This window comes from Lithobates pipiens, unplaced genomic scaffold, assembly GCF_037356315.1.
Source record: "Lithobates pipiens isolate NorthernLeopardFrog02 unplaced genomic scaffold, aLitPip1_a1.2 Scaffold_8, whole genome shotgun sequence".
In the NCBI taxonomy this organism is placed as follows: Eukaryota; Metazoa; Chordata; class Amphibia; order Anura; family Ranidae; genus Lithobates; species Lithobates pipiens.
The window spans coordinates 620,314,042-620,339,174 of NW_027507903.1; positions in this window are offsets into that span (position 1 = coordinate 620,314,042).

Genomic DNA, 25,133 nt, shown 5'->3' on the forward strand with positions numbered 1-25,133 from the left:
ACAGCACTGACATCAGCAGCGTGACATACGGCAATGACACCTGCACCGTGATAGAGTGATCTGACACCAGCACCGTGACATACAGCACTGACACCTGCACCATAAGCAGCCCCAGGAGGAAGTCAGCATAGCACAGGGATGGTGGGAGCCCCTCATAATGAGCATAGCACAGGGATGGTGGGAGACCCTCATAATATGCACAGCCTAAGTTATTCCTGCTTCTCCTCCCTATCTGCTGGTCCATATCTCCCTCTGAACTCCCCTCCTCTTCCTCTCTTGTGGGCACCCACGTGACATCACTAGACACGTCATCATCGACGTCACCTTCCCCACCGCTATAAGTAGAGATCTCGGAGTAGGCAGCAACACCGGGGACCAACCTCCTCCTTGGGCTGATCTGGGTACTGTCGTCAGACTGCTGAGTGGCTGTTCTTGCTACCTCCTCTTCCTGATCCAATGCCAAGAGTGGCTGCGCATCAGAAATGTCTTGATATGGATTGGAAAATAATTCCTGTGACTCAAGCGGAAGGTATGTGGTGGTGGTGGTGGTGTTGTTGGTGGTAGTGTCTTTGGGGGTGCACATAGCAGAGAGTGAAGAAGAGGGTGCAGATCGAGAGGATGAGGAGGGTGCAGAAGAGTAAGGCTGAGTGAGCCACTCAACCAAGTCTGGGGCATCCTTTAAAGTAATTGAACGCACCTTCTGCAACTTCCCACTTTGGCTCAAGCCTGTTGCTCCTGCCCTACCCCTTCCACCCCTGTGGAAGGGCCTGCCTCTTCCTCTGATTGTCATTTTTTAAATGACCCTGTGACAAAACTCTCAGTCCCTATACTGATAAAGGACTGCTGCAGAATAGGGCAGCAGTCAGCAGTAGTGCACCTCAACCCTATATTTTGTGGACCTATACCAGTCCTTATAGAATGGCAGACTGTACCTCACTCAACCCTATGTACTGTAGTACCCTATACCTTACCAGTCCTTATAAGGACCTTGTGGAACTAGTAGGTTGTGAATGATTAACAGACTGTACCTCAGTCCCTATACTGATAAAGGGCTGCTGCAGCAGAAGGGCAGCAGTCAGCAGTAGTGCACCTCAACCCTGTATATTGTGGACCTATACCAGTCCTTAAAGCGGAGGTCCACCCTAAAATGGACCTCCGCTCATCGGAATCCCCCCCCCCTCCGGTGCCACGATCGGCACCTTTCAGGGGGGAGGGGGGTGCAGTTACCTGGATAATCCAGGTAACTGCACCCACTTCCGGGCTAGCTCTCTGCGGAAAGGGGCGTACGTTACGCCCCTTTCCGCAAGCGCCCGCCCCCTTCAGCAAGTGCCCCGCTGCCTGCTGGGAAACACACAGCTCCCAGAGGCAGCGGGGACCGTCCGGATTGCGCCGCGTGGCTCGCGCATGCGCAGTAGGGAACCGGGAAATGAAGCCGAAAGGCTCCATTTCCTGATTCCCATACCCAAGATGGCGGCAGGACCCGTCAGACGAGCGAGCGATCGGCTTCGGGTGCCGACATCGCGGGCGCGCTGGACAGGTAAGTGTCACTATTTAAAAGTCAGCAGCTGCAGTATTTGTAGCTGCTGGCTTTTAAAAAAAAAAAAAAAAAGCGGAGTCCCGGTGGACTCCCGCTTTAAGGAATAGCAGACTGTACCTCACTCAACCCTATGTACTGTAGTACCCTATACCTTGCCAGTCCTTATAAGGACCTTTGTGGAACTAGTAGGTTGTGAATGATTAACAGACTGTACCTCAGTCCCTATACTGATAAAGGGCTGCTGCAGCAGAAGGGCAGCAGTCAGTAGTAGTGCACCTCAACCCTATATATTGTGGACCTATACCAGACCTTAAGGAATAGCAGACTGTACCTCACTCAACCCTATGTACTGTAGTACCCTATACCTTACCAGTCCTTATAAGGACCTTTGTGGAACTAGTAGGTTGTGAATGATTAGCAGACTGTACCTCAGTCCCTATACTGATAAAGGACTACTGCAACAGAAGGGCAGCAGTCAGCAGTAGTGCACCTCAACCCTATATATTGTGGACCTATACCAGTCCTTAAGGAATAGCAGACTGTACCTCACTCAACCCTATGTACTGTAGTACCCTATACCTTACCAGTCCTTATAAGGACCTTTATGAAACTAGTAGGTTGTGAATGATTAGCAGACTGTACCTCAGTCCCTATACTGATAAAGGACTGCTGCAGCAGAAGGGCAGCAGTCAGCAGTAGTGCACCTCAACCCTATATATTGTGGACCTATACCAGACCTTAAGGAATAGCAGACTGTACCTCACTCAACCCTATGTACTGTAGTACCCTATACCTTACCAGTCCTTATAAGGACCTTTGTGGAACTAGTAGGTTGTGAATGATTAGCAGACTGTACCTCAGTCCCTATACTGATAAAGGACTGCTGCAGCAGAAGGGCAGCAGTCAGCAGTAGTGCACCTCAACCCTATATATTGTGGACCTATACCAGTCCTTAAGGAATAGCAGACTGTACCTCACTCAACCCTATGTACTGTAGTACCCTATACCTTACCAGTCCTTATAAGGACCTTTATGGAACTAGTAGGTTGTGAATGATTAGCAGACTGTACCTCAGTCCCTATACTGATAAAGGACTGCTGCAGCAGAAGGGCAGCAGTCAGCAGTAGTGCACCTCAACCCTATATATTGTGGACCTATACCAGTCCTTAAGGAATAGCAGACTGTACCTCACTCAACCCTATGTACTGTAGTACCCTATACCTTACCAGTCCTTATAAGGACCTTTGTGGAACTAGTAGGTTGTGATTAGCAGACTGTACCTCAATCCCTATACTCATAAAGGACTACTGCAGCAGAAGGGCAGCAGTCAAGTATAATATTCTTTCTATATTTGGAAGAAAGAATATTATACGTGTACAAGCCTATTACCATACCAGTCCTGAAAAGAACCTTTGTGGACCTAATAGTAACAGCTACTGATTAAACTGACTGTCCCTCACTGCCACACACAGCTTCCTGCCTGTCTCTATTTAAACTGACAAAACACAGGCTGCTGGAACAATAACTTGAATAGCACTCAAAACTATATCCTGTACTACTTTACCATACCAGTCCTGAAAAGGACTTTTGTGGACCTAATAGTAACAGCTAATGATTAAACTTACTGTCCCTGCTGCACACAGCGTCCTGTCCCTTTCTTTACACTGACAAAAGACAGGCTGCTGCAACCATTACTAGCACAGCAGTGCCTCAAACCTATATCCTGAACTACACCTAACACCTATACCATGATACCAGTCCTTAAAAGAGCTTTTGTGGACCTAATAGCTAGCGATTTGGGTCACCGAAATCTCTCCCTGCTCCACACATCAACCTCCCCCTATAGTGACATACGAAAGTATGTAAAATGGCCGCCGGATCGGGTCTATTTATAAGTTAGGGGGAATGTCCAAGTGTCCATGTGCTGTAATGTCTCCATTGGCTGTCCTGTACCCCCATGATGGATGTGTCATCATAGGTCTTTTACACAGTAAACACGGAAGTCCGCCGGGCGAACGGCGGCAATAGCCGAAATTCGCAGTGAAACGACCGCCGGGCGAACCGTTCGGCCATCCCTAGCGATGGATTCCTAAAGAAGCCTTTGCTGACAGTTTCCAGAGGCTTTATAAACTTTGCCATGACCAGTGTAACCCAGATAAACTTCCATCTAACTGTTACAGACCCATCATACCCCTTTTCCCACCTTCTTCGAATAAGAGACCACACCGTTCTTATGGAGTATAAATGGCCATAACAGCCTTTATTAACCAAATAACATATAAAAACTCCAAATAACTTTATAAAGAACAAGGTAATTACAACCATAAAGAAACAACATGTTTCAACCCCCATTTTATTGGTCAGTGACGTAGCTATCTCCTCTTTCACCGAATATATATATCTATATATATCACACCAGTACACTGCGGGACCTTTACTAACCATCATAGGCCTCCAGCTGTACCGCTCGGAGACACCCCCTTTTCCCGCAGTGCAACGACCAGTATTCACCAACCATTTGATGAATACACCGGAGGGGCCATACTACCGATGAGCCCCCCACCCCTTTTTGTCACATCCGTTACCGCTCCCGTCACTGACCAACAAACAAACACCGCCTCCCCCCCAGCTGTCATGACGACCTTCCGTACCTGAACCTGGAATGACAACATAAAAGAAAGATAGAGATTAAACAACCAAGCACAAGGGAGGGTGGGTGGGAAACCCGCCTCCTCGCTCACTGTACTGCCGACTGGCTCCCCCTCAGCTCCGCCCCCACCTAAATAGGGCCACTCCCCCACCCCCTAAGCTCCTCCTACCTCCTCCCCTGGGCGTAACTGGGCACCTAGTCATGCCCAGCCCTACGCTCGAGCTCCCCTGCGTGTCACCACACTCCGGGCTTCTCTAAAGTGTGTTGTGAAGGATGATGATTATTTTGAAGGCCAAAAAAAGGTAATTTGTATTTTCTGTTTTGTTTGTTTCCTGATACAAGTCACCAAACTTTTAAGACACACCTCGTAGCCCAATAGGATACAGTTCTCTAGCAAGCCATGAACTGGATGGGACTAGAAGTTCCAGGAGGACAATGATTTGTAGAAAAAAGAAAAGGAAAGAACAGCTCGGGCTCAGGGCAGTCTTGTGGGGAATGTGAGAGGTGACCACTGGAGAGAGTTGCTGTGTTAGAATGCTCACTGCACTATGGTTCACCATCATGTCAGAAACTGGCTGCCACATCTGTGCAGAGGTCACAGCTGCCAGAGAGTCATCGATTCCATGAGAGAACACCATTGTCAGGTTCTGAGCCTCTGCTGTTACCAGCTCCATGAGTGATCACCATTGCCTGGTCATGAATCGTCGCCAACATCATGGGTTCTGGACACTAGAGAGCAAGTAAGATCATAAACTACTTGGTGGTGGGAGGCCATTGGTTACAGCTACATTGCACACTTCTTGAAGGGACAGTGCTGGGAGCGATCAGAATTTATTAGATTTCAGTTGGTGACATTCCAGCATGAAGGCATCTCATGCCCTTTGTATATACAGGAGATCAAACTCTGGCAGACTCTCAGTGACCTCAGACAAATTTGATATCTGAATTTGAGTTCACCATTGATTAACATGCCCTGTTAGACAGTCAAACCAGGAAATTAATCACCTTTCATAATATCTTGATAAATATTATGCATGAGTTTTCTTTCAAAGCCCAACTTAAGTTTCACACCTTTTTATTTCTTTACAGTCCTGTACCTAGAATGTTAGATGGGGGCAGGTGATGGTGGGAACAGGCAATACAGAGGGGACAGTTGATGGTGGTACCCACCAAAAACCCATTTTAGAAACGACTCGACTCAAAGGTGTGGAGTAAATGGCCAGCCGGACTTTTATTAACAAATATAAAGTAATTTAAATAACATCTATAAACGTAACCGGTAATTTAAAACTCCGTCAACTGTGTCATGCGAAAAACCCCTAACCAACTGGTCACTGTGAAAACTTCTTGAACTTTGAACTTTTGCCTCCAGTCAGACACCCCTGACTCGGAGGCAGTACCAAACCATCACAGTGACCTACCCCCTTAATTTAATAAAAGTACCATAACCACCCCCATCCCATGGATGGGTACGACATGTTCCTGTCAGAAACCATGAATCAGACCGAGACAGAAGTACAATTAAATCACACTTGTTTATTAAATAAAAATAAAAAGGTAAATAGAAAAAGCATAGTCAAAGCATAGCCAGAGTCCAGTAACCGGATAGAGTAGTCAGCCAGGCCAGAGTTCAATAACCAGATTGGGTAATCAGCCAGGCCAGAAGTCAGGGATCCAAGTAGAGCAGCAGCAAGCAGGATAAGGAGCCAGAAGGGATGTCAACAAGCCAATCTTTAAACAGAACCGCAGGAGATGGTTTCTTGTGATGTGACCAAGGCGAAGGCAGAGGTGAAGTGAGCTGGACAGCTTTAAGTAGGCAGGTCAGACGAGCATGATCAGGAACAGCTGTTAACTGTGGAGAGAGATGACAGCTGGCAATTAGCTGACAGCTGAACAGCCAGCCCAGAGAAGGAAGAGCTAAGCCAGCCCTGACAGTTCCATACATGTACCTCTCTTTTCTCTTAAAGCGACCCAAACATCTGCCACCGCATGCAAGGGGTAACCCCTTACCCTTGCAAGCACCGCCACACCTTGAGCCCCGCTGGATACCCTCCTGTAAACCCAGGGACCACAAATCAGTCCCCACCTCATTCAAATGGACCCCATCGCTTCTCAAATACCTCCATGTGTCAGTTTCCAATTCCCTGTGGCAAACAGACAACCCCCCATTCCTAATAAAGAATCTGCTTACCTCTTTATTCACCTTTATTCTGATCCTGTCCACCTTTTTATCCAACCATGCCCAACGCCAAGAAGTTCTGCCCACCATATCTGACCATACCACGACCATATTGGGATAAGCAGCCTTGAGTCTAAGAAAATCACATTTTATGTCTCTAATGAGATCCCTGATTGATCCAGGCCCCATGTCGTTGCCCCCCACATGTAAAAGCAACACATCCGGAGGCCTGTCCAGGTGAGAAAACCTGTGCACTTCCCCCAGAACTCTGCTCCAACGCATACCCAGGACCCCAATCCACCGGACCTGAGCCTCCTGGCGTGGTATTCTTAACTGTCTGCCATTTGGCCGAACGTCAGCTCTTCTGGCCCCTTAGTAGACTTAAGAATGGCCAAGAATCCACACCAATCCCACTTCCTGACCTGTGAACAAAGACAACACCAACAAATAACATGCGGAACACAATACCCTGTACAATCCTACTACCCTCAGGACCTGTGGCCCCCCCTATAACAACAGCTGCGGACGGACGTATAATTTAAACCTGTCCGACTCCCACCTGCCGATGCGCCTGACCACCTCTTGGCTCAAACCTGCCCTGGATGCTTCTGTTGCTGCTCCTATCCGAAATGAATGTGAGGAGAAACTCATGGGATCAAACCCTGCCACTTTTAAGCATTTCCTAAATACCGCAACAAAATTTGAATTTCAAAAGAGAAGCCCCACCCATGTGTACTAGCAATGATCCCCCGACCGGAGGTCGCATTCCCTGGAAAATTACAAATGCCCTTACCGGACAGATATTGGACTCATCAATCCTGCCGACTTCCAGTTGAATCCCTCGCCCGCTCTGGTCAGTCTTAGATCTCCTGATCCAGATTCTGAGCATTCCCTGACCAACTTCTACATTACCTAACAATAGGCCCCCTTTTACCGTTTTGCTGAACTAACCAACTCCCCCACTCTCAAAGCCTCAAAGAAAGCCAATGTGAACGCCGCTCTAAACAAGGTTGTCTCGTAAACTGAGGTGCAAACATTGTCCAGAAGCGAACATAATACTTGCAGCATATCAAAAGAGACCGGGCGCTGTCCATCCAGACATGTACGGAGCTGTATAGAAAAGGAAGCGCAGGACATACATGACAGGGTGCAAGGGAATTACTGGGCTAAAGTAAAAGCAGCGTGGGGGTGGTTTAAGATACAGGCGTACTTACCCTATTGGTGGAAGGTCACAAGGGGGGAGGAGTGTGGGTCTTTCGTCCATGTGCCAGGGTGGGGCAAGTCAGCAGTTGGGGGTCAGCAAGCGAGGAGAGACGTTGTGTCCTGCAAGCAGATAGAGAGAGGTTAGTTAGGATGAGTGGGTTGCAAGAGCTTTGGGCGCAGCTTAGGGAAGCAGCGGAGGTGCATGGCACGGAGTGGCTTCAGGGCCAGATTGCTGCCACGCTGCAGGGGGTAGGACAGGGTCCTTCCACGGCCGGGCCTGTCCAGCTGCGTGCTCGGAGGTCTAGACCCCCGGAGCGCCTGAGCCCAGACAATACCCCCCGGACTCGACGCCGTTATGGGAGCCCCAGCCGGGACCCTTCAGCCACCCCCGCCGAGCGGACACTCCGGCCAGCCAGCGGGGGGCCTGGAAGGAATCCCCGTCCACGGCAAAGTCCCAGGGGGGGGGAAGTTCGGGGGGCCGGCGGGCCCCCACCCCCTCCTTCCACCTCAATGGCTCGGATCCGTTCGGCTGCTGCCTCCGGCGAGGTTCCGGTCGGGGGGGCAGTCCGCCGTGGGAGACACAGAAGAGCGGGCACCAGTGCGGGAGTTGAGGCAGCTGGGGGCTTACCTCGTGGAGTCGCCATCTTGGCTGCTGGCAGTGAGCAGGATCGCGCCATTGCCGCTCGTCGGTCGGGAGGCCCCGCCTCCGGGCTCAGTTTGGGTCCTGGGAGGGCTGGCCAGAGGAATGCCTGCGCGTTGGACAGGATTGCGGCGCGGCTTGATGACGTCACCGGCTCGGCGCCAATTTTGAATGCTGACAGGAACACTGTGAGGAATCCCAGCTTTTCTCCTCTGCCCAGCGCTGCAGTGCCCAGGGGAGGAGGAGGACCTGACGGACATCAGCAGTATCCGATGTCGGTGGACCGGGCTGGCAGCAGCAGTGAGGAGGGAGAGCTGCCTGAAGATCCCCAGGAGGCTGCAGGAGTATCCGGTGGGGCGGCTGGAGGTTCTCATCGCCTGGGACAGCCTGGTGAGTGTTCACACTCTTCTTCGTCTTGTGGGGTGGGGGAGGGTTGTCGGGGGGGAGTGGGGGCGGGGGGGCCTCTGGGGGGGGAGCGTTGCAGTTGCAGGGGGGAGGGGGGGGGAGGGTAGTACTCAGGCCGGGCAGGGGGTGGGGGAGGGGTCGCAGGGGTTGTTGGAGTCCCTCAGGGAGCTGCTACGGCGATTGGACGGGGGGGAGGTGAGACCCCCGGCTCCGGTGACGCCGTGGGTTGTTCCGCCGGCGGTGGTGGGGGGGCAGGCTGGTGGGGGGGGACGGCTCAGAGGACGTCGGTGACATCGGAGACGCAGACGGACAAGGACGCCGGGGGTACTAAGCCTGGATCAGAGACGGGGGACAAGGACTTGGACAAGGTGCGTTTGGCGGATGCAGCGCGCTGTGAGGTATATGTGTGTTTTGAGGGCCCATTGGGGGCCCACTTGAAGAAGGAGGTGCGGGAAAAGATTTGGAAGGACGAGTTTGTGGAAATATTTTCCCCGCTCCCCTTGGAGAAATTTAATTTAGATCGGGTGAAACCGGATGAGAGTAAAAAGGATGAGGAGGAGAAGAGGAGGTATAGGTTAATCCCGCGCACATTTGCAAACTGGCTGCAGGCATTTGCGATTTTTGCAAGTGTGATCGGGGAGAAGGCCCCGGAAAATTGCTCCGCACTGTTCTGCTATTTGGAGGCGATCAGTGAGGCTCATAGGGTTTATGGGGGTTTGGCATGGCTTCGGTATGACGAGCAGTTTCGTCAGCGGAAGGCTGTTCGCCCCTCCATCAGATGGGATCACAAAGACATTAGTCTTTGGATGAAGTTGATGACATCTTCGAGGGGGTCTGGGCAGTTTTTTCCAGGGGGGGCCGGCGGCGCTTCCTCCGCGGGATCGCCGGCCCCTAAAAAGAAAGGGGTCTGCTGGCAGTTCAATGAAGGAACTTGCCGTTTCGGCTCAGCGTGCAGATACAAGCACGAGTGCGCAGGCTGCAGCGGGAGCCACCCCTTCCTGCGTTGCTTTAAGCAGGGCAAGGGTCGGCCAGGGGACAACGCTGGAAAAAGGGATGACGCCGGTGAGTCTGGTAAGGATGCTTCCTTTTCTAAGTAGGTATCCGGACAGGACGGCGGCGCTGTTTTTGGAGGTTGGCTTTAGGGAGGGGTTTAGGATTCCGAGTATGGTGCGGGAAGTGCCACCGCTCTCGGATAACTTGAGGTCGGCCCGTCTCCATCAGGAGGTGGTGTCGGCCAAATTGGCCAAGGAGGTGGCGTTGGGGCGGATGGCGGGCCCGTTCGTGGATCCTCCGCTGCCAGGTTTAGTTGTTTCCCCGTTGGGAGTTGTTCCAAAAAAGGAACCGGGTCAGTACAGGATGATTCATCATCTGTCCTACCCTAAGGGCGGCTCGGTTAATGATGGTATTGACCCGCAGGCTTGTGCGGTTACCTATACATCATTTGATGCGGCGGTAGCGTGGGTTAGAAGATATGGTAGGGGATCTCTGATGGCGAAAACCGATGTGGAATCGGCCTTTCGTTTGTTGCCTGTACACCCCGAGAGCATGTGTTTGTTGGGTTGTTGCTGGCTGGGGGAGTACTTCGTGGATAGGTGTCTCCCGATGGGGTGTTCCATTTCTTGTGCGTATTTTGAGCAGTTTAGCTCGTTTTTTGAATGGGCAGTGAGGGAGGTTGCGGGGGTGAGTTCTATTATCCACTATTTGGATGATTTTTTGTGCATAGGCCCCCCGGATTCTCGTTGTTGTGGCATTTTGCTCGGGACGGTTCAACATTTAGCGCACAGATTTGGGATCCCCTTGGCGGCGGATAAGACCGAAGGCCCCACATCGGCCTTGGTTTTCCTGGGCATCACGATTGATTCAATGGCCATGGAGTGTAGATTGCCGGAGGACAAATTGGTGGCATTGCGGCAGGAGGTGTGTGGGGCCAGCGGCAAGCGTAAGCTTCGCTTGAAGGAAGTGCAGTCCTTGCTTGGCAAATTGAATTTTGCTTGCAGGATTATCCCTATGGGGCGTATTTTCTGTAGACGATTGGCGGCGGCGACCGCGGGGGTACGCATGCCGAATCATTTTGTGAGGTTGACGAGGGAGTTACGGGAAGACATGAAGATTTGGGATTCCTTTCTGGCGGAATTCAATGGGCGGGCCATTTGGCAGGTTGGGCCGGTCGGCAATGCTGATCTGGTCCTGTTCACGGACGCGGCTGGGTCGGGTGGCTATGGCGCTTATTGCCAGGGTAGATGGAGCGCGGGCCCGTGGCCGGAGAGTTGGAGGGAAGCGGGTTTTCTCAAAAATTTAGTCTTGCTGGAGTTGTTCCCCATTGTTTTAGCTGTGGAGTTGTGGGGGGAGGTCTTGGAGAACAGGAAGGTGCGATTCAATTGTGACAACATGGGGGTGGTGATGGCCATTAACAACATCTCGGCCTCTTCCCCCCCGGTGATACGGTTGTTGCGCCACTTGGTGCTTTGCTGTTTGCGCATAAATGCATTTATATATGCTGTGCATATCCCTGGGGTCGACGATGGCTTAGCGGATGCTTTGTCTCGTTTCCAGTGGGACACGTTTCGCAAATTGGCACCGGAGGCACGTCAGGAAGGGGAACTGTGCCCGCAGGAGCTGTGGACGGTTGCATTGGAGTCGCCGCAGGATTGATCAGACAGTCTCTCAGCGCAGGAACGTGGAAGGCTTATCAGAAAGTTTGGCAGGAATGGTTGGACTTGGTGAATGAGGTAGGAGGTATGGGGGGCCCGGATGGGATGGAGATGCTGGTGTTGATCTTTGTATGTGCTAATCATGCAAAGGGAGTGTCCGGGGCAGCCATTGGACGGAAGATGGCTGCGTTGGCCTTCTGGTTTCAGATGGAAGGTAGGGTGGATGTCACAAAGGCATTTTTGGTTCGCAGGGCTCTGCGGGGGTACAGAAGGGGTTCCCAAACACGCGACTCCAGGCGCCCTGTTTCTTTTGCGGTGCTGGGGTCAGTTCTGTCAGTGTTGGGGGAGGTGTGTTCCACGGGTTACGAGGTAGTACTGTTTACGGCGGCGTTTGTGCTGGCGTTCTTTGGGGCTTTTCGGATTGGGGAGCTGGTCTCGCCGTCCAGGAGGGTGGCTGGTGGACTGCGGTGGAGTGATGTCCAATGCTCGGGAGACAAGGTGAGGATCTGGATTAGGAGGTCAAAGATGGATCAGGAAGGCAGGGGGGCCTGGGTGGAGTTGTTTACAGGGGTGGAGGAGCAGCTTTGTCCGGTACTGGCTCTGCAGCGGTTTTTGGCCCTCCGCCCGCCGGGGGACGGGGCGTTGCTGGTGCATCGGGATGGCTCCTGCCTGTCCAGGTTCCAATTTTCTGCGGTTTTTCGGAGGTGTCTGGAGGCAGCTGGTCTTCCTTCGGGTGAGTATGCTTCCCACTCGTTTCGGATAGGGGCGGCTACTGAGGCAGCTAGATGGGGACTCCCGTCGGAAGTCATTAAGAGGATTGGTCGGTGGGAATCGGCTAGATACCGGTTATATGTTAGGCCACAACTGTTGTGCTGAATTGTTTTGTTGATTTTGTATGTTACTACTGTTGATGGGTTTGCATGGTTTTTTCCTTTCTTTTTCAGATCCCCCAAGATGTCTCGTTTGGATAATGGGACATTCTTTTGTTTTTTGGGGGGCCAGGAGGGCGGATGTCAGGCCTGAAGGTAGACAACTCAGGGTGGCCAGGGAGGAAGGCACGGTCAGGTGGATTGGGATCCCGGGTATGATGTGGCATAAGGTGGTCCCCGAGGTACATCGTTTTGCTGCCTTGGATCGGTCCCCGGATATTTTGGTGCTCCATGTTGGGGGCAATGATCTGGGGATCCGACCGATGCGACAAGTGATCAAAGACATACTGTGGGATTTCTTGAGGCTCCGTACCGCTTTCCCGGACATGACGGTGGTGTGGTCGGATATAGTGGCCCGCATGTCGTGGAGAGGGGCTCGATCCTGGGAAAAACTGAACAAAACCAGGATTAAGGTCAACAAGGAGGTGGGGAGGTTTGTGGCCCGGAATGGTGGGGTGGTCATCCGTCATTGGGAGTTAGAAGTGGACACCTGGAGGTATTTGAGGGGCGACGGGGTTCATTTGAACCCTGTGGGCATTGATCTGTGGGCCTTGGGGCTGGAAGATGGTGTGCACCGGGCTTTGCTGGCGTGGCGGCGGTCACAAGTGTAAGGTTTCACACTTGTTCCGCGGTGGCGTTGGGTCCTTGGCGACTTCTATATATATATATGAATATATATATGTAGAAATGCATGGGTCAATTGAAAAGGTTGGGACCCATGCCAGAGATGGAGTCATTGTGTTTGGGCTGGTGTCAGTCCAGATTAATGGCTAACATATTTGGGGGTCTGTGGTCAGTTAGTGAGTCCTCGAGGCAAGTTTGGCGGCTGGGGACAGATGCTGACGAAGTGGGGATCACAGGCTCAAAATAATAAGGGGTCGTCAGGGACCAGCCAAAAAAGCACTTAGGGTCTTTTGGGTAACTGAAGTTGTTACAAGTTTTTGTATTATTAAAATATTTAAAATAAAGTTTAATTTTTTATTGTTATTTAAATAAAGGCCGTTGAGGCCATTTTCATCCAAGCAGGTGTCCGGGTATTTATTTTAAGATTAACAGTTAAGGTTTACATGTATTGTTGGGGAAGTAAGTTATCTGGCTACCCTAGTCATGCTTTTTGTGGACCTTCCTGTACCCCTTCACCGTCTGTTTTATCCAAAATTCCTTGGTGTAGTCCCTATGCCCCTGCCATTTCAATAAAAATGCCAAACCGGCTAACTTGCGCTCAATAGCCGCAGGGGAGACACCCGTCTCCATCCCCATGCCGATAAAGTATAGCACGGCATGCAACACTCCCGGATCCTCTGGGGACATACCGATTTTTGCCAGACACGCCAACTAGTCCCTCCGTACCTTAGAGTAAGCATTCCACGTGGCCGTACTCACGGTCTACTTGATCCACTTGGCTGTATTCCCAACGCAATGCTCCAAATACAGCCGGAACAAGTGACCCCATGCTGTTCCGCCCTTGCTGCCAATTCCCGAAACTTGTCCCACTGGAAACAAGACAAAGCGTCAGCCAAAGTGTTATCAACCCCAGGCAAATGCACAGCGCAGATGAACACATTCACCTGTAAGCAACGAAGCACTAAATGCCGTAATAGCCAGACAACTGTCACCGATGCCGCTGTCAACCTGTTGACCACCTGCACTGCAGCCAGTTGCAAAAAGTCAGAGGGATAAGGCGATAACGTCTCTTCTCCTAGTTCTCCTTCTTACTTTCCTCTGGCTTCAACCTATCCAGGTTGAACTTCTCTAAGGGGAGCAACGTGAAGATTTCGACATATACCCCTTTCCATATCATGTCCTTGATTTCCGTCTTCAAATGAGCACCTAAAGGGCCCTCGAAGTAGACGTAAACCTCGCTCTTCGCTGAATCCGCCAGCCTGACAGATTCCGTCTTCTTCTCACCAACCTTGGACAGAAAAGTAGTGTAGCACTAATGAATCAATTAATGATCTAGAACTGTGTTTTAAAAAAATGGTAAAAGAACCAATCCTGTAAAACACACATATACAATGACGTGCATATGTGAAATACAAAATAATAACAATAAAAAATAAAAATAAACTACAAAACAGTGAATAAGTGAAATCAATAATTCACTAAGTATATGGATGCAATATGAAAGTGCACAAGAATCCCAATGAATATTAACAACTAAAACGTGTGTCCCAATGTTTAGTCCACATGCATTATAAGGTAGAGAATATCAATGTTGGTCTTCCCAGCAACAGAATGGGCACCACACAAATCAACTGGGGAAAACAGCTTGTCTGGAGTTGTGTCAATTATAAAAAATTTAATTTCTCTTACCAGAGGGATTGGACAAACCTGTCATATGATGGTGGATCGTAAGCGATTGGGATTGTGGCTGGTCTCAATCAGGTGTTGTGTGTTTTCAACAGGTCCTGGAGGTGAGTAGTCACTCTGTCATCTCTGGATTTCGCAATTGGCTGGGACTCCTGATGTAGATGGCTGTATCACATGCCTCCAGGCTCCACAGAGTCACAATCACTTACGTTTGAATGGCATCCAAAATGTGATGAATCATGAAAAAAAGTTCAAAAAAGAAGAAAGAGGGGCTCCAAATGGTGCAGGTCAGGAGGTAACCATTAGGTTTATTGAAAAAGTCATCAAGAAAAATGACATAAAAGCAACGAGTGATCACAAATAAAATCAAACTTAAAATAACGTTAGAGCAATGCTGGGTACAAAAAATGCAGGTCCGACGCGTTTCGACAACAATAAGTCTTCAACAGGGGCATATGAATATGAATATTTTTCAATAAACCTAAAGATCGATGAGAGCTTTTCATCTAAAAATGCGACTGTGTGTATGCTCCATCGGAATTTAGCTGTCCGAAAAATGTTCTATTGGGAATTCCGATCGTGTGTATGCAATTCTGACACGCCAAAAATCATGCATGCTCAGATTCAACTACGAGACGGAAGCTATTGGCTACTGGCTATTGAACTTCCTTTTTCTAGTCCCGTTGTATGTGTTGTATGTCACCGCGTTCTAAACGATCGGAATTTGGTGTGACCGTGTGTAGGCAAGACAACTTGAGCGGAATTCCTTTGGAATGCCGTTGGGAAAACCATCAGAGCTTTTTCCAACGAGAATTCCGATCATGTGTACACAGCATTACAGCTTTCCAAGGTTATTGAGTCCATATATATGATTTGGAATTTGAGATCTCAGAAAGACCTTGAAAGAGTCTCCAACCTTGATGACAGGGACATTGATCCTGAAAGGATTAAAGGGGTCAGCAGCTGTCTGTGGAGAAGTATCCAGCTGTGTAAAAAAGTTTGGACTGTCTTGCAACTGAGCTCCTGAGACCTTTCCAGTACCCTGAAGCAGAAAGGACCTTAAACCCTGCGAGACTGGTATACTAGTGGTAAGCCATTGTATTATTTTCAATATACCAGAATTAATGACTGTTTGTGTTTTCTCAGCTGAAGAATGCTGTTTTATTTACCTGGTTTTGAAAGAACAATAAAAACGATTTACTTTTACAAGTGGCTGGCTGGTGATCCAGGGCTCCCCATATCACAGGGCCTCTCTTGACTTCTCTGTAGCCAATGTCAACCTCTTTCTTTTAGTTAAGTATTCGCATTACCTTCAGACCAGGTGTTCCATAATGGGGTGTAGCAGTGATGTCAACAAAACTACAGTTGATAGTCAAACCTCTCTTTATTAAACATTGCTCTGTGCAAAATTAGCAGCAGTAGCAATTCTCAATTTCCAAGTTCAATAGTCTTGCATCATCATTAGAGCAAACATAAGAATTCTTTCTCTCAGGTCCCTTACTCCATATGGAGTTCAACAGAGGAGAAAGACAGAAAAATATTCAGGGATTGTACAAACATTGATACCCCCCCCCCCCCCCAGGCTAGAACAATCCACAACTCAACTACATGGTACCCTCTCATCCACCAACTAATCAGAAGAGACTTGACCACTCATGACATGCTTTTCCCTTGACCAGTGAGTTCATTAATCAAGGATTGGGCAGACCACACAGGAAAATAAGGTAGATCAATAGCATCACCTTAAGTATACCTTTAAACACCTACACTCCATATGAGGGGTTTGGTGGAAGGGAAGGAATCACATATGGAAATGTACTGAATATGTTAGGAATAGGGATGAGCAGAATACCCCCCGGTTCAGTTCGCAGCAGAACTTTAGAACGGACCGAAAATTTGTGCGAACTTTAGAACCCCTTGGAAGTCTATGGGACTCGAACGTTCCAAATAAAAAGTGCTAATTTTAATGGCAAATATGCAAGATATTGTCCTAAAAAGGGTTTGGGGACCTGGCTCCTGCCCCAGGGAACATGGGTTAATGCCTAAAATATTTTTAAAAATGGACTGCCTGTCTGCCTCTCCTTGTTGGCCTTCCAGACATGGTAATGGCCTGAAGGGAGATGGGAAAACCAGCAATTGGGTAGTGTATATTGTGCTGGAGGCACAAAACACCCACTAACTCCTGCAGATGCCTTTATTATAGAACACCAGCAATAAAGGGTAGATACAGGTGTATATTGTGCTGTGCTGGAGGCACACAACACCCACTAACTCCTGTAGATGCCTTTATTATAGAACAACAGCAATTAAAGGGCAGATACCGGTGTATACTGTGCTGTGCTGGAGGCACACAACACCAACTAACTCCTGCAGATGGCAGATGGCTCAATTAGAGAAGAGCAATATAGGTAGATACAGGTGTATACTGCGCTCAAGGCACACAGACAACACCCACAAACTCCTGCAGATGGCTTATGGCTCAATTACAGAAGAGCAATATAGCTATATAGGTAGATACAGGTGTATACTGTGCTCAAGGCACACAGACAACACCCACAAACTCCTGCAGAAGGCTGATGGCTCAATTACAGAAGCGCAATATAGCTATATAGGTAGATACAGGTGTATACTGTGCTCAAGGCACACAGACAACACCCACAAACTCCTGCAGATGGCTGATAGCTCAATTACAGAAGAGCAATATAGCAAAATATGTAGATACAGGTGTATACTGCGCTGAAGGTACACAGACAACACCCACTAACTCCTGCAGACGCCGGAACACTACACAAGGCTGCCGCGCTGGCGGCCTTATATAGTGTGGGGCGTGTACTACACAGCCTGAGTTATGATTGGCCACAGGCATCCTGCCTGTGGCCAATCATGGCTCTCCTCTCTGCTGGCGCTGTGATTGGCCAAGCATGCAGGGTCACAGTGCATGTGGGCTGTGAGCGCCACACGAATTTGGGGCAAACGGCCCACAGAGTTCTAGCTTCACCGAACGGGCGAACAGCCTGTGTTCGAGTCGAACATGTGTTCGACTCAAACACCAAGCTCATCCCTAGTTAGGAACTGAACAAAATAATGAGGATCACTTTGGCATTTCTGCCTTAGGTGGTAAAGGACCTTGTCCTGACACTAATAAGGAAATAAAGATAAAACGTACAGTAGATGCACATTAATCTTTTGGAGACAAGTTCCCAATTATTCCACCCTTATCAGACAGAAACTTGTGAAGATCACCTCAATGCCACCTTGATGTAGGGCTGTTGGTATCGGACATAATTAAGCAGATTTACAACCACTGTAGTAACTAATTAGCCATAAATATATAGGGTCACAGAAAGGCAGTTTGGTTTCTGTTGGAGTATATTTATAAAGTGTAATAGTTTATGTTGGAGAAGCTTGTTAATAATTGATTAAAAGATTGAGTGTTATATGACAATACAACAATGTATAAAGAGGAGTGACTGCATACTTACATAGATAAAAGTGTCAAGAGTTCATCTTCCCACTGTTATCACCTTATATCACGTGTACTATACATGTGTCCTCACACCATTTTAAAGGTTCAGTCCATCGAAAACTGATATTCAACTTATAGGTGGATCCTGATAAAACCCCTGGCCTCTTATATGTATTGGATATGGCAAGAGCAAAATCTACCTACCATAATTCCCGACTCTGTTCCTGGCCACCTGGAAGTTTTGGATGTCTCCATCCACATTTGTGTATTGCAGCTCCTACTGCTGCATCCTCCGTAAAAGAAAATAATGTAAACAGTAAATCTAGCAGGCATGATAAGAGCCCCTTTAAAATATCCACAGCAGGTGCGTAAACTTGGGAACTCAGCACACAGAATAAACAATTAGACTTCCCAGGAGGCAGAACACAATGCCAGAGGCAGAGGCGTAACTAGTACCTTCAGGGCCCTGGTGCAAGAAACCATGAAGGGCTCCCTTTCCATCAGTCCCGGGACCCTTTCCATCAGTCATGGGCCCTTTCCTCTGGTCCCGGGACCCTTTACTTTTATTATAAGCCCTGGTTCACACTGCTGTGACTTATCATGAGACCTGCAACATTAAAAGTTGCAAGCTAAGTCAAAACACATTAATTTCATTGGTTACCATCTTAATAAATGCGGCTCAAGTCGCAGCACAAAAAAAGACTCCTGTGCTACTTTTCTGTGACTTTGGTGCATTTTGATTGCCATAGACTGCAATGTTAAATCACAAAAGTCTCAAGGAAATTGCAAGGCAGTCACAAGCAAATCGCAAGCAAGTCGCATGACCTTGGTGTCCCCCAGCAACTTTGGGGTCGCCCTCAGGGTGGCGGAATGCCAGGACCTGGTCGCAAGTGCAACCTTTGTGATCCTGGTACTTCCACCACTGGCCAGGGAGTTCAACACAGCATAGAAAAGTTAACATGGCCTATTGAAATATATGATTAAATACATTGATGTATCATATCCACAATATGTAAATAAATCCACCCCTTGATACACTTTGTGACTGCTTTAAAATTATAAGGGTCTTTTATTTTATACATATAGATATGTGCATATATAGATATATATGAAAGAAAATGTAAGAGCAATCAATTTAAATATATTTTTTACACGAGTACACTAGTAATAAAACAAGACTTTTATGTTTATAAGACTTTTTATTGCTATTAATCAAAATCAGTGTTGCCATAGTAGCAATTACATTAAATTATTTTAAAACAGTTCAGCACATAAATATCCCATATACAGTATGATGTATACATAAAAAGGGCATACATCCTCCTGGACCATCCAAAGTCAAATAAAGTGCAAACTATTATAGCCCAATGTATGTTGTTATGTGCCCCTTATAAGCCAAATATTATAGTGCTATTAACAGTAAAGAGGAAGGTTGACCCAATTGCATGCAATTGCTTTTCCTGCATAGATATGAACTATTGCTTATGGAGTGTTTTTGCTTAATGTTCTAAATCAGGGGTCTCCAAACTTTCTTCGCAAAGAGACAGTTTACTGCCCTTCAGACTTTAAGAGGGATGGACTGTGGCCATTGGAAGTAGAAAATGTCCCAGCATCAGTGGGAGTAAACAATGACCCATCTTTGGTGTCAGTGAGAGGAATCGTGCCCCATCATTGGTGAAATTTGGTGGGAAGAATCATTCCCACAAAAATAGAGCAGGGGGGAACGAAGAACCCCCGTGAAAGGAAGTTACGGGCGGACCAAGCTGCTTATCAAGGTAATTTTATTTTTGCACAATTAATTAAAACAAGAATAGAAAAACTAGATACCCACCATCAACACCTAGACTAATATTAAAATAAGACAACATTGTCTATATCAAAGCAGCTGCGTCACGTATACATCAGGCACACACACCCCACATACACCCAAGGGAATAGGCGGTTCAATAGGCACGTAAGTCTTGGTGACTAGCACCATCACTAAACGTGCATATCCCATTACTATTGACCATCAAGTCCCCAGCTGGGTGGGGACTTATTGGGAGTTCACACACTTGAAATGTAGACCCTATAAAGAGCGATGCCACTGGGTTAAATTAGTTGACTCTTATTCCACTGGTGATAAACACTGTATAGAGGGTGGCATATAGCCACAAGTAGTCAGTAATTTGTTCAGGTTTTCAGCTTCAGGCCAGGTCGTATAAGCAAGGGTAAGCCAGTGTAAAGTTTATTTAACTAGGATAAAAGGTAAAGCCCATCTGCTGGTCAGGACAGAAGTATTGTGCAATGATATAGACAATCACAGGACCACTGGTCCTCTCACCCGACCATTGTGGACAAGAGTCTCTAATAGCTGGGAGGTGTCCCAGGTATCTCCATAGGATAAAGAAAAAAGGTGAGATTGTGCTATGGATCAAACACAATGGATAAGAGCTGCCTCTACCTTATATGTGCAACCTGTTGAGGTGGACCTATGCTAGTATGAAAATAAGTTAAGTAGAGTTGGCGCTATACCATTAAGTGGTAAATATAAAAAACTTTCCAAAAAAAATGAACAATATTAGAAATAGAAAATTATTAGTTATGTTCCTATGTGCCGTGAATATACTCCTCCTACTGAGTACTACAATGGAAAAACAATTTTTAAATATGTCAGGGCGCCGTGTCCTCTGAATTAATTTATATCGTGAGTGCACCCCTCTTACTGGGTATTACAATGAGTGAAACGGTAACAATATTTAAGAGTATTGCATCCCCTGAATCAATTTGTGCGTCCCTCCCAACCTTAGAAAAAAAAAAAAAAAATATATATATATATATATATATATATATATATATATATATATAAATGTGGTGAATAGTAATACGTATCTGAGATCAATATCTAATGACCAGTTTGCAACAATAAACAACCATTATACGTACATGCATGCCTCTAGTATATAAACCGATAGATGGTAAACAGTTAACTGTACAAGGATGCATGCATATGGAAGTGTGCATAAATAAAGTAAGTGAGGTGAAAAATTTCTACTTAAATAGTCCCAAAAAAGTATTTTTATAAAAAGTGACTTGTGCAGACTTTCTGTAATTATTCCAAAGATGGAAAGAGCTCCCGGTGCGCTTTTCTGTGAAAATAAATGGTATTGCGCTCACCAGATACCCTGCCCCTGCAGGGGTAGATTCACCTCCACAGTGTAAGCCCCTGTGCCACTCTCTGGTGTTTCCCTGGGAGTTTAATTTCTCATCCACTGGTATAAATGCCTCATATTCAATAAAAAAGAAGAATATCCATGGTGTAGTATGTCTTCACAAGCAATTTATTTAAGAAAGAAAACTACTCACATGTAATAAAGATTAAAAAACGCAATGTGTGAAAACCACCGCCGGCTGCTATAGTTTGTTATGGAGAGGTTACGTCCTATGGCCATTCTCACGTGTTTCGTCATCAAGACGTCATCTGGAGCGTTCTGACTCTTCCCTGCTGTATCTAAAAATGGCCAGGCATAGTCTATTATAGTCAATAAGGCAATTATTTACTCGCCAGTCACTCAAGCAACAGTCTATTAATTCCAGCTTCAATAAATAGTCGAGGGGTTTGTCTTTTTTGTAATTTATTGCTTGAAGAACTTGAATGAACAGGAGAGGGGTCCAGGTGATATGCAGGGCTGGACTGGGACAAAAATTTGTCCCTGGACTTCATCAAGACCAGCCCACTTTAATTTTGCAAACAAGCACAAAAACAGTATATAAAACTATACGTAATTGTGCAAAAAAACATAAGTAGCATAACATAAGGAGTCCTCACTAACCTCTTTTATTATTTCACTTATTCTCCTCTGTATTTTTCTCATCTTTCTCACATTACTGCGTGACATTGAGGGTGAGCCGTGCAGCCATTACTTTGTCACTGAAACTGGCCCACTGAGCCATCGGCCCACCGGGAAACTCCCTGTAGTCTCAATGGCCAGTACATGCCTGGTGGTATGGGATACTCCAAGAACAAGTAGTAACAGGAGGACACACTTCACTATGCTAAAATTCTCTGAACAATATTTATGCCAGGAACAATGGGGAATGTCCAGAACTGAGACCTTTTAAGAACCATCTCAGTGAGAACTACTACTGACACTTATCACCCCAAAATTAAAAAAACAAACAGTCACCAGGATCTTAAGCTCAGGTCAGTACTCACAATGTCACAAGATAGCTGAACACTCCCCAGTTTCCACCAGATATATCTATGTCATAGGACAACTGCACAGTTGATAGCTTCCTCCAGGCTCACTTTGGCTGCAAGATAGCTACCCAACTCCAGCTTCCACTGGACTCTCTTAAGTGAGGGAACAGTTAATATTCACAATGCTACAGGACAGTTACATACTTTACAACTTTCACTGTACACTTCTCCATGAAGGTGAAGTCCCTTAGCTGGCTCCAAAGATACTTAAGATACTTAGCCCTGCCACAGCTGGGACCATCATGATCATTAGCAAGCTCCAGTTGAATTCCTCCCCAAAGGGGCAGCAGCCCATAAGGGTGTGGAACTATTCCAGCAGGATGAGACCCCAGCTACTAGAGATCCTAGACTATTTATGTTTTCCCCAACCACCTACTGGACACACCTCCCCAAGGATTGGCTGAAGCACAATAAATATTCAAGTTATCCATATTTGACTCTGCCAGCCCTATGTTCTGGAAACTTCCAGAAGGCAGGGGGAAACAGTCAAAACCTGCAACCTGCAACCTGTGAGATCTAGAACAGTCCAAGGAAAACAATAGCTTCTCCAATGATTACAGAGGAGCCAAAAAGAACTAAATTTGAATTACATCCCAGCAGTCTATCTAGGAAGGTGCTACAGCAGTATAAGTGAAAATATATAGGACTCTGTATGAGCCAGAGAAAGATGCATGCCTCTTCTGGCCCATTCAGCTATGTGCGCATGTGAGATCAAGCTCAGCATGCTTTGTAAACATCATTGATGTACTCTTCATCAAATGTATAGTATAAAAGTAAATTAATATAATTATATAAATGTTTTCTATAATATATATACATACAGTGCCTTGAAAAAGTATTCATACCCCTTGAAATTTTGTCATGTTACAACCAAAAATGAAAATTTATTTTATTGGGATTTTATGTGACAGACCAACACAAAGTGGCACATAATTGTGAAGTGGAAGGAAAATGATAAATGAGTTTCAATTGTTTTTTACAAATAAATATCTGAAAAGTGTGGCGTGCATTTGTATTCAGCCCCCTTTACTCTGATACCCCTAACTAAAATCTAGTAGAACCAATTGCCTTCAGAAGTCACCTAATTAGTAAATAAAGTTCACCTGTGTGTCATTTAATCTCAGTATAAATACAATTGTTCTGTGAAGCCCTCAGGGGTTTGTTAGAGAACCTTAGTGAACAAACAGCATCATGAAAGCCAAGGAACACACCTGACAGGTAAGGGATAAAGTTTTGGAGAAGTTTAAAGCAGGGTTTGAATATAAAAAAAATCCCAAGCTTTGAACGTCTCACGGAGCACTGTTCAATCCATCATCTGAAAATGGAAAGAGTATGGCACAACTGCAAACCTACCAAGACATGGCCGTCCACCTAAACTAACAGGCCGAGCAAGGAGAGCATTAATCAGAGAAGCAGTCAAGAGGCCCATGGTAAGTCTGGAGGAGCTTCAGAGATCCACAGCTCAGGTGGGAGAATCTGTCCACAGGACAACTATTAGTCGTGCACTCCACAAATCTGGCCTTTACGGAAGAGTGGCAAGAAGAAAACAGTTGTTGAAAGAAAGCCACAAGAAGTCTCATTTGCAGTTTGCGAGAAGCCATGTGCGGAACACAACAAACATGTAGAAGAAGGTGCTCTGGTCAGATGAGACCAAAATTTAACTTTTTAGCCTAAAAGCAAAGCGCTATGTGTGGCGGAAAAAATGAATAATGCACATCACCCTGAACTTTACCATCCCCACCGTGAAACATGGTGGTAACAGCATCATGTTGTCTAGATGCTTTTCTTCAGCAGGGATAGGGAAGCTGTTCAGAGTTGATTGGAAAATGGATGGAGCACAATACAGGGCAATCGTAGAAGAAAACCTGTTAGAGTCTGCAAAAGACTTGAGACTGTGGTAGACGAAAAAACATACAGCCAGAGTTACAATGGAATGGTTTACATCAAAGCATATTTATGTGTTAGAATGGCCCAGTCAAAGTCCAGACCTAAATCCAATTGAGAATCTGTGGCAAGACTTGAAAATTGCTGTTCACAGACACTCCCCATCCAATCTGACAGAGCTTGAGCTATTTTGCAAAGAAGAATGGGCAAAAATGTCACTATTTATCATTTCCCTTCTACTTCACATTTATGTGCCACTTTGTGTTGGACAATCACATAAAATCCCAATAAAATACATTTACGATTTTGGCTGTAATATGACAAAACATTGAACATTTCAAGAGGTGTGAATACTATTTCAAGGCACTGTATATACTGTGTATGGATGTGTGTATATATATATAACTCCTTTTTTTCAATCCACCCTGCACAGCAGGTTAAACAAAAGCCAAAAACCCACCAGTTTCCGCTCAATGGCAGATACCGACCCCCGTTTACCAAGTTCCTGGAACCACAGTACCACCAACAACATTACCCCATACATAGCCATGTTTGACCTCAGACTCCTGCACCAAACAACCCACCCTTCCTTTCATAACTTCACGTAAGCTGCCCATGTGGACTCACTGGTTGACTGCCCTGTTACCTCCCGTGGTGACTCCAATGCCATCTCCCATATCCAGCCCGAGTAAGGAACTCCTCCCCCTCTGTGGCCAGCTAACTCTCTGAACCTGTCCCACTGAAAATAGATGCAAGGAGTAAGCCCCCAGTGTTTCCGATGCCTGCAAGATGAATAGCATATAGAAAATGTTCAACTGCACCTAACGCAACACAAAATGGTGTAGCCGCCATATGACCAGTTGTGACAATGCGGACATGTGGTTGACCACGTAAACCACACCCACATAATCACAATTCAACTCCGTGTGAGGTTCCTGCATGACCCTTACCCCAGCTCCATAGCCGGAACCACTGGAAAAATCCAAAAGCACACATTTATGAATGAACACCCCACTTCCACCCAACAAAATTGGGGCCA